Here is a 12,500-nt window from a genome sequence, read left to right on the forward strand (position 1 = left end):
GGTTACATACTAAACGTACACATTCAGTGAGGTTACATACCAAATGCACACATTCAGTGAGGTTACATACCAAATGCACACATTCAGTGAGGTTACATACCAAATGCACACATTCAGTGAGGTTACAACCAAATGTACACATTCAGTGAGGTTACATACCAAATGCACACATTCAGTGAGGTTACATACCAAATGCACACATTCAGTGAGGTTACATACAAATGCCACATTCAGTGAGGTTACATACTAAAAGCACACATTCAGTGAGGTTACATACCAAATGCACACATTCAGTGAGGTTACATACCAAATGTACACATTCAGTGAGGTTACATACCAAATGTACACATTCAGTGAGGTTACATACCAAATGTACACATTCAGTGAGGTTACATACCAAATGTACACATTCAGTGAGGTTACATACCAAATGTACACATTCAGTGAGGTTACCTACCAAATGTACACATTCAGTGAGGTTACATACCAAATGTACACATTCAGTGAGGTTACATACCAAATGCACACATTCAGTGAGGTTACATACTAAACGTACACATTCAGTGAGGTTACATACCAAATGCACACATTCAGTGAGGTTACATACCAAATGCACACATTCAGTGAGGTTACATACTAAACGTACACATTCAGTGAGGTTACATACCAAATGCACACATTCAGTGAGGTTACATACCAAATGCACACATTCAGTGAGGTTACATACCAAATGCACACATTCAGTGAGGCTACATACTTTCTATCTTCGTGTCTTTATATTGAGCCAGAGTAGGAGTTTGGATGGGTATGATAACAAGTTTTTGTAAAACTAAGCTTTAGCACAGCAAAACGATGCACACGAGACCCTGGGTTTGAACCCCGGTCAGCCTTGAAGTAAGATATTGTGACTAGCATTGGTTGTGTTAAGAAGTGACATTTGACTATGAAAGAACATCTCAAATTCAAAGATAAGAACTAAGTCTCACACAGATAACAAGAAGCTTCTGATGATGGACCCAAGTCACTGTAATGTCTGTTTCACACAATTTGACTGGATGCAAAAAGTTGTTATCAGCTAGGTACAGCCCCATGCATGAGTCCCATGCTTTAAAAGACTTCAATATTAAGGCTTTGGAAATCATCAAAGGTTTCACGATGTTCTTGCCCTTAACCCCCCCCACACATCTAATCCAAACAAAGTAATGTGTGGAGATAACATTTTGCTCTAATTACCCCGTAGTCTTTAATCCTCTGTTTACCAGAGTGCGTTATGTAAACTGGCTGCGGCACATCATTTCCTATGCAGAGATGTTCTATCCTCGCGCTCCGCAAGGCTTTCACTTCCATCATAAATAATAGAAAAGTGTCTAAGGGCAGAATAAGAGCTTTCTGAAGTAACTCCTTTTAATACTAATAGGGCAATGGGGTGCTTGATGTAAACACTGTTTATCAAATAGGAAGGACCTTGCTGCCACTGACACCTCCTGAAATGCAGCAGAATTCACTTAGCATGCAGAGGCCTAGAACCAAGAATCACCCCACGGAAAGGGAAGGATGGAATAAGGAAGTGATGTCTAGATGTCATGTCATTTTGTTATTGCACTTTAACAAGGCACACTCTTAGAAAAAAAGGGTTCCGAAAGGGTTCTTTAGCTGTCCCCATAGAAGGACCCTTTTTTGGTTCCAGGAAGAACCCTTTCCACACAGGGTTCTACATGGAACCCAAAAATTGTTCTACTCAAAATGGATCTTCAAAGAGTTCTCTTATGAGGACAGCCGAACCTTCTAGGTTCTAGATAGCACCTGTTCTTCTAAGTGTAGGTTAAATAAAGGTCATTCATTTTCTGTCCCTTTCTCATTCTTTTGAGAATGCATTCAACTGTCATTTAAAAATGACAAAAATGATGTCACCTAAAATCAACATCAACTCATACACGCTGCATTGACATTTGTCCAAATTGCCCACATTTTCTATTTTATTTAACCTTTAATTAACTTGGCAAGTTAGTTAAGAACAAATTTTACAAGGACGGCCGACCCCGGCCAAACCCGGACAACGCTGCGCCAATTGCGCGCCGCCCTATGGGACTCCCGATCATGGCCGGTTGTGATACAGCCCAGGATCGAACCAGGGTCTGTAGTGATGCCTCTTGCACTGAGAAGCAGTGCCATAGACCGTTGCTCCACTCACAAGCCCAAAAGGTCAGATTCAAACTTCAAGACATTTACATTTATATCATTTAACAGAGGCTCTTATCTAGAGCGACTTACACAAGGAAAAAAGTGCCTTGCTCAAGTGCACATCAGCAAATTGTATACCAAACCAGCTTGGGGATTCAAACCAGAGACCTTTTGGTTACTGGCCAAATGCTCATAACCACTAGGCTTCCTCCCAACCCATACAATTGCACAGTAGTTTGTACACATATAATTGAGATATTAGTTCATTAAAACTACATTGGACAGAAGAGGTGTTTATTAGATTCATTACCGCTGTAAAATAGTTTCTCAGTGTCATAAGATTTGCTTGTTAAACCAGATATTTCTGTGAAATCAGATTTCACTGCCATGTAGTTAGTAGGTCCTGGGTAATTATCCTTCCACCAGCCCTGACCACCTGTAGTGTAGCACTATGATGCCTGCCCAAAATGGGGAAAACAGGCTGCCTAAGTATGATTCTCAATCAGAGACAACCAGGCTGCCTAAGTATGATTCTCAATCAGAAACAACCAGGCTGCCTAAGTATGATTCTCAATCAGAGACAACCAGGCTGCCTAAGTATGATTCTCAATCAGAGACAACGATCGACAGCTGCCTCTGATTGAGAACCATACCAGGCCAAACACAGAAATACAACAAAGAAAAAAGAACATAGACTACCCACCCCAACTCACGCCCTGACCAAAAATAAAGGAACTAAGGTCAGAACATGACAATACATTTTGAGAAACATTCCCACTGTCTTCTGTCTGAAACATTAGCCTGCCTGCGATGTGTGTGCGTGCGTTCGTGTGTGCTTGTTTCTTTGTGTGTGTGTGTTCGTGTCCCTGCAATAAAATTGAAATGTAAGCAATTACTATAGCTGGTTATATTGCATTGCTATGTGAATCTCAGGGGATATTTCCAATTACAATATGAACATATTAAACGGTCTCAATATTGCCTTAATATGAAATGAAGCTTTAAATGTGATTTAGGTATAATACTGTAATAATATTCATGTGATATAATATATGATAATTATATTAACACTATGATAATGTTGTTTGGGTAATGCAATGACACTAACAGCTTCTACGTAGAACAGTCAATTCAGGAATCTATCCTTCAACTATATCCTTTTTATTTTATATAGACATTTCAAACCATCTCCTGAATAAACTAAATTGACATGGAATTGGAGAGACACGAACCCCGATAGAGAAAGAATCTCTTCAATATCAACCCCTCAAATCACATTTTATTGGTCACATACACATGTTTAGCAGGTGTTAATGTAAGTGTCGTGAAACGCTTGTGCTTCTAGTTCTGACAGCGCAGTAATTTCTAACAAGTAATCTAACAATTCCCCAAAAACTACCTAATACACACAAATGTAAAGGGATGGAATAATAATATGTACATATAAATATATGGATGAGCGATAGCTGAGCGGCATAGGCAAGATCCAATAGATGGTATAAGATACAGTATATACATATGAGATGAGTAATGTAAGATATGTAAACATTATTAAAGTGGCATTGTTTAAAGTAACTAGTGATTCAGATCTACATACAGATTTGAGTCTCTATGTAGGCAGCAGCCTCTCTGTGTTAGTGATGGCTGTTTAACAGTCTGATGGCCTTGAGATAGAAGCTGTTTTTCAGTCTCTCGGTCCCAGCTTTGATGCACCTGTACTGACCTTGCCTTCTGGATGGCAGCGGTGTGAACAGGCAGTGGCTCGGGTGGTTGATGTCCTTGATGATCTTTTTGGCCTTCCTGTGAGATTGAGTGCTGTAGCTGACCTGGAGGGCAGGTAGTTTGCCGTCGGTGATGCGTTGGGCAGACCGCACCTCCCTTTGGAGAGCCTTGTAGTTGAGGGCGGTGCAGTTGCCGTACCAGGCGGTGATACAGCCCAACAAGATGCTCTAAATTGTGCATCTGTAAAAGTTTGTGAGGGTTTTAGGTGACAAACCAAATTTCTTCAGCCTCCTGAGGTTAGGCCTCTGTTAGGCCTCTGTTATAGGCCTCTGTTAGGCCTTCTTCACCACACTGTCTGTGTGGGTGTACCATTTCAGTTTGTCCGTGATGTGTACGCCGAGGAACCTAAAACTTTTTTGATTTCTTGCTAGCGAGCATCCTCTGTGCCAGTTCATTTTGGAGCCAGCTACGGTATCCAGCACCTCAGAAATGATGGATCAAATACAAAGACCACTATCCATTTTTTGATATCCATGTTTTCCATGTTTTCTGTTTAAAGTAAAAATCCCAGTGTTGATGTCAGCCAATATAAAACATGACCAGTGGGGGGCGGGGGGGAACTGCAGGATACTCCCACTGGATTACCCGTCACACCAATCAGAACGCAGGGAGTCAGGAGAACCCTGGGCTGTAAATAACAGGGGATTATGGGGAGGAGAAGAAAGAATGGAGAGATACACTATAGGTGACTAGAGAGGAGAGGAAAAAGGTAGATGAGAGAGAGGAGAAAGATTGGACAAGGAAAGAGAAGAATATGGGTATAGGAGAACACTGTGACAAAATTGAGCGAGGAGAGAGACTGGAGAGAGAGAGAAGAGAGAGGAGAGAGACTGGAGAGAGAGAGAAGAGAGAGGAGAGAGACAGAAGAGAGAGACAGAATAGAGAGAGTAGTGGAGATAGAGAGAGAGAGAGAGAGAAGAGAAAAGTCCTGTACTCTCAGCAGCACTCAAAGGCCACTCACAGTTTGACTCATGCAAAGCTGCAATCAAGAGAGAGATGCACAAACACTTACACACTTACACACACTAGAAACGTAGTGTAAAAGGACCTTTGCTGAGTTGTCTAACACAGAGACAGAGAAGGAGAGGGGCTTCTACGGTTTTGTTGTTGTTTTTCCCAGGAGGTAGGAGGACAGCTCATGACTGGTGAATCAGGACACATTACTATGCAGCAGTAGTCATTAACAGTCAATGGGATGGTAAATGTGTCTGGTCCAGGCTGTAGTGACTCAACACTGAGGCATACAATACATGGTTATCATCAGTAACCTGGTGTTTAGTCTTACCCTGGCTGAGTTAGAGACAATACATGGTTATCATCAGTAACCTGGTGTTTAGTCTTACCCTGGCTCAGTTAGAGACAATACATGGTTATCATCAGTAACCTGGTGTTTAGTCTTACCCTGGCTGAGTTAGAGACAATACATGGTTATCATCAGTAACCTGGTGTTTAGTCTTACCCTGGCTCAGTTAGAGACAATACATGGTTATCATCAGTAACCTGGTGTTTAGTCTTACCCTGGCTGAGTTAGAGACAATACATGGTTATCATCAGTAACCTGGTGTTTAGTCTTACCCTGGCTGAGTTAGAGACAATACATGGTTATCATCAGTAACCTGGTGTTTAGTCTTACCCTGGCTCAGTTAGAGACAATACATGGTTATCATCAGTAACCTGGTGTTTAGTCTTACCCTGGCTGAGTTAGAGACAATACATGGTTATCATCAGTAACCTGGTGTTTAGTCTTACCCTGGCTGAGTTAGAGACAATACATGGTTATCATCAGTAACCTGGTGTTTAGTCTTACCCTGGCTGGCTGAGTTAGAGACAATACATGGTTATCATCAGTAACCTGGTGTTTAGTCTTACCCTGGCTCAGTTAGAGACAATACATGGTTATCATCAGTAACCTGGTGTTTAGTCTTACCCACTGAGTTAGAGACAAACAGGGTTATCATCAGAATGGAGTTTAGTCTTACCCAACACAGCCCACAGACACTACAGGTTATCCATCAGTAACCTGGTGTTTAGTCTTACCCTGGCTGAGTTAGAGACAATACAACACATCATCAGTAACCTGGTGTTTAGTCTTACCCTGGCTGAGTTAGAGACAATACATGGTTATCATCAGTAACCTGGTGTTTAGTCTTACCCTGGCATGATAAAGATATCAGGTTATCAGCAGAAACCTGGTGTTTAGTCTTACCCTCTTTAACTACAATACATGGTTATCATCAGTAACCTGGTGTTTAGTCTTACCCTGGCTCAGTTAGAGACAATACATGGTTATCATCAGTAACCTGGTGTTTAGTCTTACCCTGGCTGAGTTAGAGACAATTATGGTTATCATCAGTAACCAGAGTCTCACCCTGGCTCAGTTAGAGACAATACATGGTTATCATCAGTAACCTGGTGTTTAGTCTTACCCTGGCTGAGTTAGAGACAATACATGGTTATCATCAGTAACCTGGTGTTTAGTCTTACCCTGGCTGAGTTAGAGACAATACATGGTTATCATCAATAACCTGGTGTTTAGTCTTACCCTGGCTGAGTTAGAGACAATACATGGTTATCATCAGTAACCTGGTGTTTAGTCTTACCCTGGCTCAGTTAGAGACAATACATAGTTATCATCAGTAACCTGGTGTTTAGTCTTACCCTGGCTGAGTTAGAACAATACATGGTTATCATCAGTAACCTGGTGTTTAGTTACCCTGGCTGAGTTAGAGACAATATGTTATCAAAGTAACCTGGTCATTTTCCAGTCTTACCCTGGCTCAGTTAGAGAGACAATACATGGTTATCATCAGTAACCTGGTGTTTAGTCTTGTTGGCTGAGTTACAATTTCATATGTTCATAGTTACACCTTTCATGTTTAGTTCCAAAGTTACACAAACCACACCTTTCATATGTTTCATATGTTTCAAAGTTACACACACACACATATGTTCACAAACACACACCTTTCATATGTTCCAAAGTTACACCTTTCATATGTTCCAAAGTTACACCTTTCATATGTTCAAAGTTACACCACACACTTTCAAACAGGGCACCAGACAGAGATGGAGACAGTAATTTCAACACAGCCCACACACATGTTCAAAGCCCCTTCCATCTCACTGCGTTTCATATGTTCCTGTCACACCACAGCACATATGTTCCAAACACACACACACACAAATGTTTCAAGATGTTCCAAAGTTACACACTTTCATATCTGGTTACCTGACATGATAAATGATATGTTGAGCAGAAACACCTGATCTTAACTACCTATACATATGTTCCAAAGTGAGATCTCTAACTCAGACCCTACACAACACCACCCTCTCCTGTTCTCTAATTCCACCTCCTTATCCCTTTCTATACGTTTCATCCTTTCTCACACCAGAGCTACACAGTGCCTACTGTCAAAGTTACACTGCTGTAGAATGAGTGTTTGTACTTGTCACAGATGACTGGGCCATAGCTTATGCTCCTAAGCAGGTTTAAAGTTAAACCATTCATTCTATTTTACAATCCTCCGTGTGAGTCCCTCTATCGCTTTCATAGGATTCCAAAATGTTACACCAGTGTTCAAGGGAATATAGTTGGCTTAGTTACACCTTTCATATGTTTCATATGTTCCAAAGTTACACCTTTCATATGTTCCAAAGTTACACCTTTCATATGTTTCATATGTTTCAAAGTTACACCTTTCATATGTTTCATATGTTTCAAAGTTACACCTTTCATATGTTTCATATGTTCCAAAGTTACACCTTTCATATGTTTCATATGTTTCAAAGTTACACCTTTCATATGTTCCAAAGTTACACCTTTCATATGTTCCAAAGTTACACCTTTCATATGTTTCATATGTTTCAAAGTTACACCTTTCATATGTTTCAAAGTTACACCCTTCATATGTTTCATATGTTCCAAAGTTACACCTTTCATATGTTTCATATGTTCAAAGTTACACCTTTCATATGTTTCATATGTTCCAAAGTTACACCTTTCATATGTTTCATATGTTCCAAAGTTACACCTTTCATATGTTCCAAAGTTACACCTTTCATATGTTCCAAAGTTACACCTTTCATATGTTCCAAAGTTACACCTTTCATATGTTTCAAATGTTCCAAAGTTACACCTTTCATATGTTCCACAGTTACACCTTTCATATGTTTCATATGTTCCAAAGTTACACCTTTCATATGTTTCATATGTTCCAAAGTTACACCTTTCATATGTTCCAAAGTTACACCCTTCATATGTTTCATATGTTCCAAAGTTACACCTTTCATATGTTTCATATGTTCCAAAGTTACACCTTTCATATGTTTCATATGTTCCAAAGTTACACCTTTCATATGTTTCATATGTTCCAAAGTTACACCTTTCATATGTTTCATATGTTCCAAAGTTACACCTTTCATATGTTCCAAAGTTACACCTTTCATATGTTCCAAAGTTACACCTTTCATATGTTCCAAAGTTACACCTTTCATATGTTCCAAAGTTACACCTTTCATATGTTCCAAAGTTACACCTTTCATATGTTCCAAAGTTACACCTTTCATATGTTTCAAATGTTCCAAAGTTACACCTTTCATATGTTCCAAAGTTACACCTTTCATATGTTTCATATGTTCCAAAGTTACACCTTTCATATGTTTCATATGTTCCAAAGTTACACCTTTCATATGTTTCAAAGTTACACCTTTCATATGTTCCAAAGTTACACCTTTCATATGTTTCATATGTTTCAAAGTTACACCTTTCATATGTTCCAAAGTTACACCTTTCATATGTTCCAAAGTTACACCTTTCATATGTTTCATATGTTCAAAGTTACACCTTTCATATGTTTCATATGTTCCAAAGTTACACCTTTCATATGTTTCAATGTTTCCAAAGTTACACCTTTCATATGTTCCAAAGTTACACCTTTCATATGTTTCATATGTTTCAAAGTTACACCTTTCATATGTTTCAAAGTTACACCTTTCATATGTTCCAAAGTTACACCTTTCATATGTTTCATATGTTCCAAAGTTACACCTTTCATATGTTTCATATGTTCCAAAGTTACACCTTTCATATGTTCCAAAGTTACACCTTTCATATGTTTCAAATGTTTCAAAGTTACACCTTTCATATGTTTCAAAGTTACACCTTTCATATGTTCCAAAGTTACACCTTTCATATGTTTCAAATGTTTCAAAGTTACACCTTTCATATGTTTCAAAGTTACACCTTTCATATGTTTCATATGTTCCAAAGTTACACCTTTCATATGTTTCATATGTTCCAAAGTTACACCTTTCATATGTTTCATATGTTTCAAAGTTACACCTTTCATATGTTTCAAAGTTACACCTATGTTCCAAAGTTACACCTTTCATATGTTTCAAAGTTACACCTTTCATATGTTCCAAAGTTACACCTTTCATTTGTTTCAAATGTTTCAAAGTTACACCTTTCATATGTTTGTATGTTCCAAAGTTACACCTTTCATATGTTTCAAAGTTGCACCTCCAGCCTGGATGTTTCCGATATGTTCCAAAGTTAATATAATAATAATAATAATATATGTTCCAAAGTTACATTTAGCAGACGTTACTTTTATCCAAAGTTTCAGAGAGTTCCAGAGAGACCTTTCATATGTTTCATATGTTCCAAAGAGAGAGAGAGAGAGAGAATATCAGTGAATGTGACCGATTGATGTGTCATAGTTCAGTTCATACTGTAGTTATGTTGGTGGTCCTGGGGACACAGCACCTAACATACTTTAGATGTCCTGGGATGTTGAGTGACTTAAATAATAATAATAATAATAATAGACTTGTTTGTTTATTCACTTTATTTGGCCCAAATACTTATGTAATTAAAACCCATCAGTTTAACAGACTACCCTGGTGTTCCCCTGCAGCGTCAGCAATGATGAAAGGAGTGAGATCAGTGTTGTTCGTGGTTAGACGGTCCAGTCTCTGCCTACTCCCCAGCAGCTCTCTGTATGAGCCAGGTAGTGCAGCTCCTGGCCGTGAAACGTCTCTGCGAACAGACAGTCCAGTCTCTGCCTACTCCCCAGCAGCTCTCTGTATGAGCCAGGTAGTGCAGCTCCTGGCCGTGAAACGTCTCTGCGAACAGACAGTCCAGTCTCTGCCTACTCCCCAGCAGCTCTCTGTATGAGCCAGGTAGTGCAGCTCCTGGCCGTGAAACGTCTCTGCGAACAGATAGTCCAGTCTCTGCCTACTCCCCAGCAGCTCTCTGTATGAGCCAGGTAGTGCAGCTCCTGGCCGTGAAACGTCTCTGCGAACAGACAGTCCAGTCTCTGCCTACTCCCCAGCAGCTCTCTGTATGAGCCAGGTAGTGCAGCTCCTGGCCGTGAAACGTCTCTGCGAACAGATAGTACAGAGTACAGCACGGTAGAACAGAGTAATGGTTGACATATTGACCTGCTCCATATTCAACAGGATCTAGTACCTATCATACCCCAGGTCCCCTGCTCTCCTTAGAAAAGCCCTGCAAGTACATTACCTCCACACCGGTGCCCCCGCACATTACCTCGACACCGGTGCCCCCGCACATTACCTCGACACCGGTGCCCCCGTACATTACCTCGACACCGGTGCCCCCGCACATTACCTCCACACCGGTGCCCCCGCACATTACCTCGACACCGGTACCCTCTGTATATAGCCTCCACATTGACTCATTGACTCTGTGCCGGTACCCCCTGTATATAGCCTCCACATTGACTCTGTACCGGTACCCCCTGTATATAGCCTCCACATTGACTCTGTGCCGGTACCCCCTGTATATAGCCTCCACATTGACTCTGTAATGGTACCCCCTGTATATAGCCTCCACATTGACTCTGTGCCGGTACCCCCTGTATATAGCCTCCACATTGACTCTGTACCGTAATACCCTGTATATAGCCTCCACATTGACTCTGTACCGGTACTCCCTGTATATAGCCTCCACATTGACTCTGTGCCGGTACCCCCTGTATATAGCCTCCACATTGACTCTGTAATGGTACCCCCTGTATATAGCCTCCACATTGACTCTGTGCCGGTACCCCTGTATATAGCCTCCACATTGACTCTGTGCCGGTACCCCTGTATATAGCCTCCACATTGACTCTGTATCGGTACCCCTGTATATAGCCTCCACATTGACTCTGTGCCGGTACCCCCTGTATATAGCCTCCACAATTGTTATTTACTGCTGATTTTTAATCATTTGTTATTCTTATCTCTTACTCCTTTTTATAACTAGTTGGTTAAGGGCTCCACATTGACTCATTGACTCTGTGACAAATACAATTTGATTTGATTGGGCAAGGGAAATAAACCCCCTGTGATGGTGATCAGACCCATCAACAGAGGTAACAGACTATTCTTACCAAATTCATGTTTTTTTTAAAGGTCAACTGTTGTAAGATGAACAGTGAACCGAACTGGGATTACCTTCACATGGTACACCTGTCATTGATGGGGATATCCGACAGTGTGTCAAATCCTTTCCATCCTCATTTGAGCAGTCATGGGCGGAATCCAGAGCAGGCAGATCGGAGACCCATCAACAGAGCGTAACAGCCCATATTCTATGACCAATCTGACTGGTCAGAAGGTCAACCCTAAGATGATCAATCTGGCTGGTCAGGGATGCACCCAGATGGTACACATCAATCTGGCTGGTCAGACATGCAGTAAACCTAGTCCATCCTCAATCTGACTGGTCAGAGATGCAGTAACCCAGTATATGACAATCTGACTGGTCAGAGATGCAGTAGCCCTAGTATATGATCAATCTGGCTGGTCAGAGATGCAGTAGCCCTAGTATATGATCAATCTGGCTGGTCAGAGATGCAGTAGCCCTAGTATATGATCAATCTGACTGGTCAGAGATGCAGTAGCCCTAGTATATGATCAATCTGGCTGGTCAGAGATGCAGTAGCCCTAGTATATGATCAATCTGGCTGGTCAGAGATGCAGTAGCCCTAGTATATGATCAATCTGGCTGGTCAGAGATGCAGTAGCCCTAGTATATGATCAATCTGACTGGTCAGAGATGCAGTAGACCTAGTATATGATCAATCTGGCTGGTCAGAGATGCAGTAGCCCTAGTATATGATCAATCTGGCTGGTCAGAGATGCAGTAGCCCTAGTATATGATCAATCTGGCTGGTCAGAGATGCAGTAACCCTAGGATATGATCAATCTGACTGGTCAGAGATGCAGTAATCTATCAATCAATTGTATTTATAAAGCCCTTTTTACATCAGCAGATGTCACAAAGTGCTGTACAGAAACCCAGCCTAAAACCCCAAACAGCAAGCAATGCAGATGTAGCACGGTGGCTAGGAAAAACTCCCCAGAAGGCAGTAATCTAGGAAGAAACCTAGAGAGGAACCAGGCCCTGGGGGGAGGGCAGTCCTCTTCTGACTGTGGCCAAGATGTTCAAATGTTCATAGGTGACCAGCAGGGTCAAATAATAATAATAATCACAGTGGTTGTAGAGGGTTCAACAGTGTCAG

The sequence above is a fragment of the Oncorhynchus gorbuscha genome, unplaced genomic scaffold (assembly GCF_021184085.1).
Source record: "Oncorhynchus gorbuscha isolate QuinsamMale2020 ecotype Even-year unplaced genomic scaffold, OgorEven_v1.0 Un_scaffold_563, whole genome shotgun sequence".
Classification (NCBI taxonomy): Eukaryota; Metazoa; Chordata; class Actinopteri; order Salmoniformes; family Salmonidae; genus Oncorhynchus; species Oncorhynchus gorbuscha.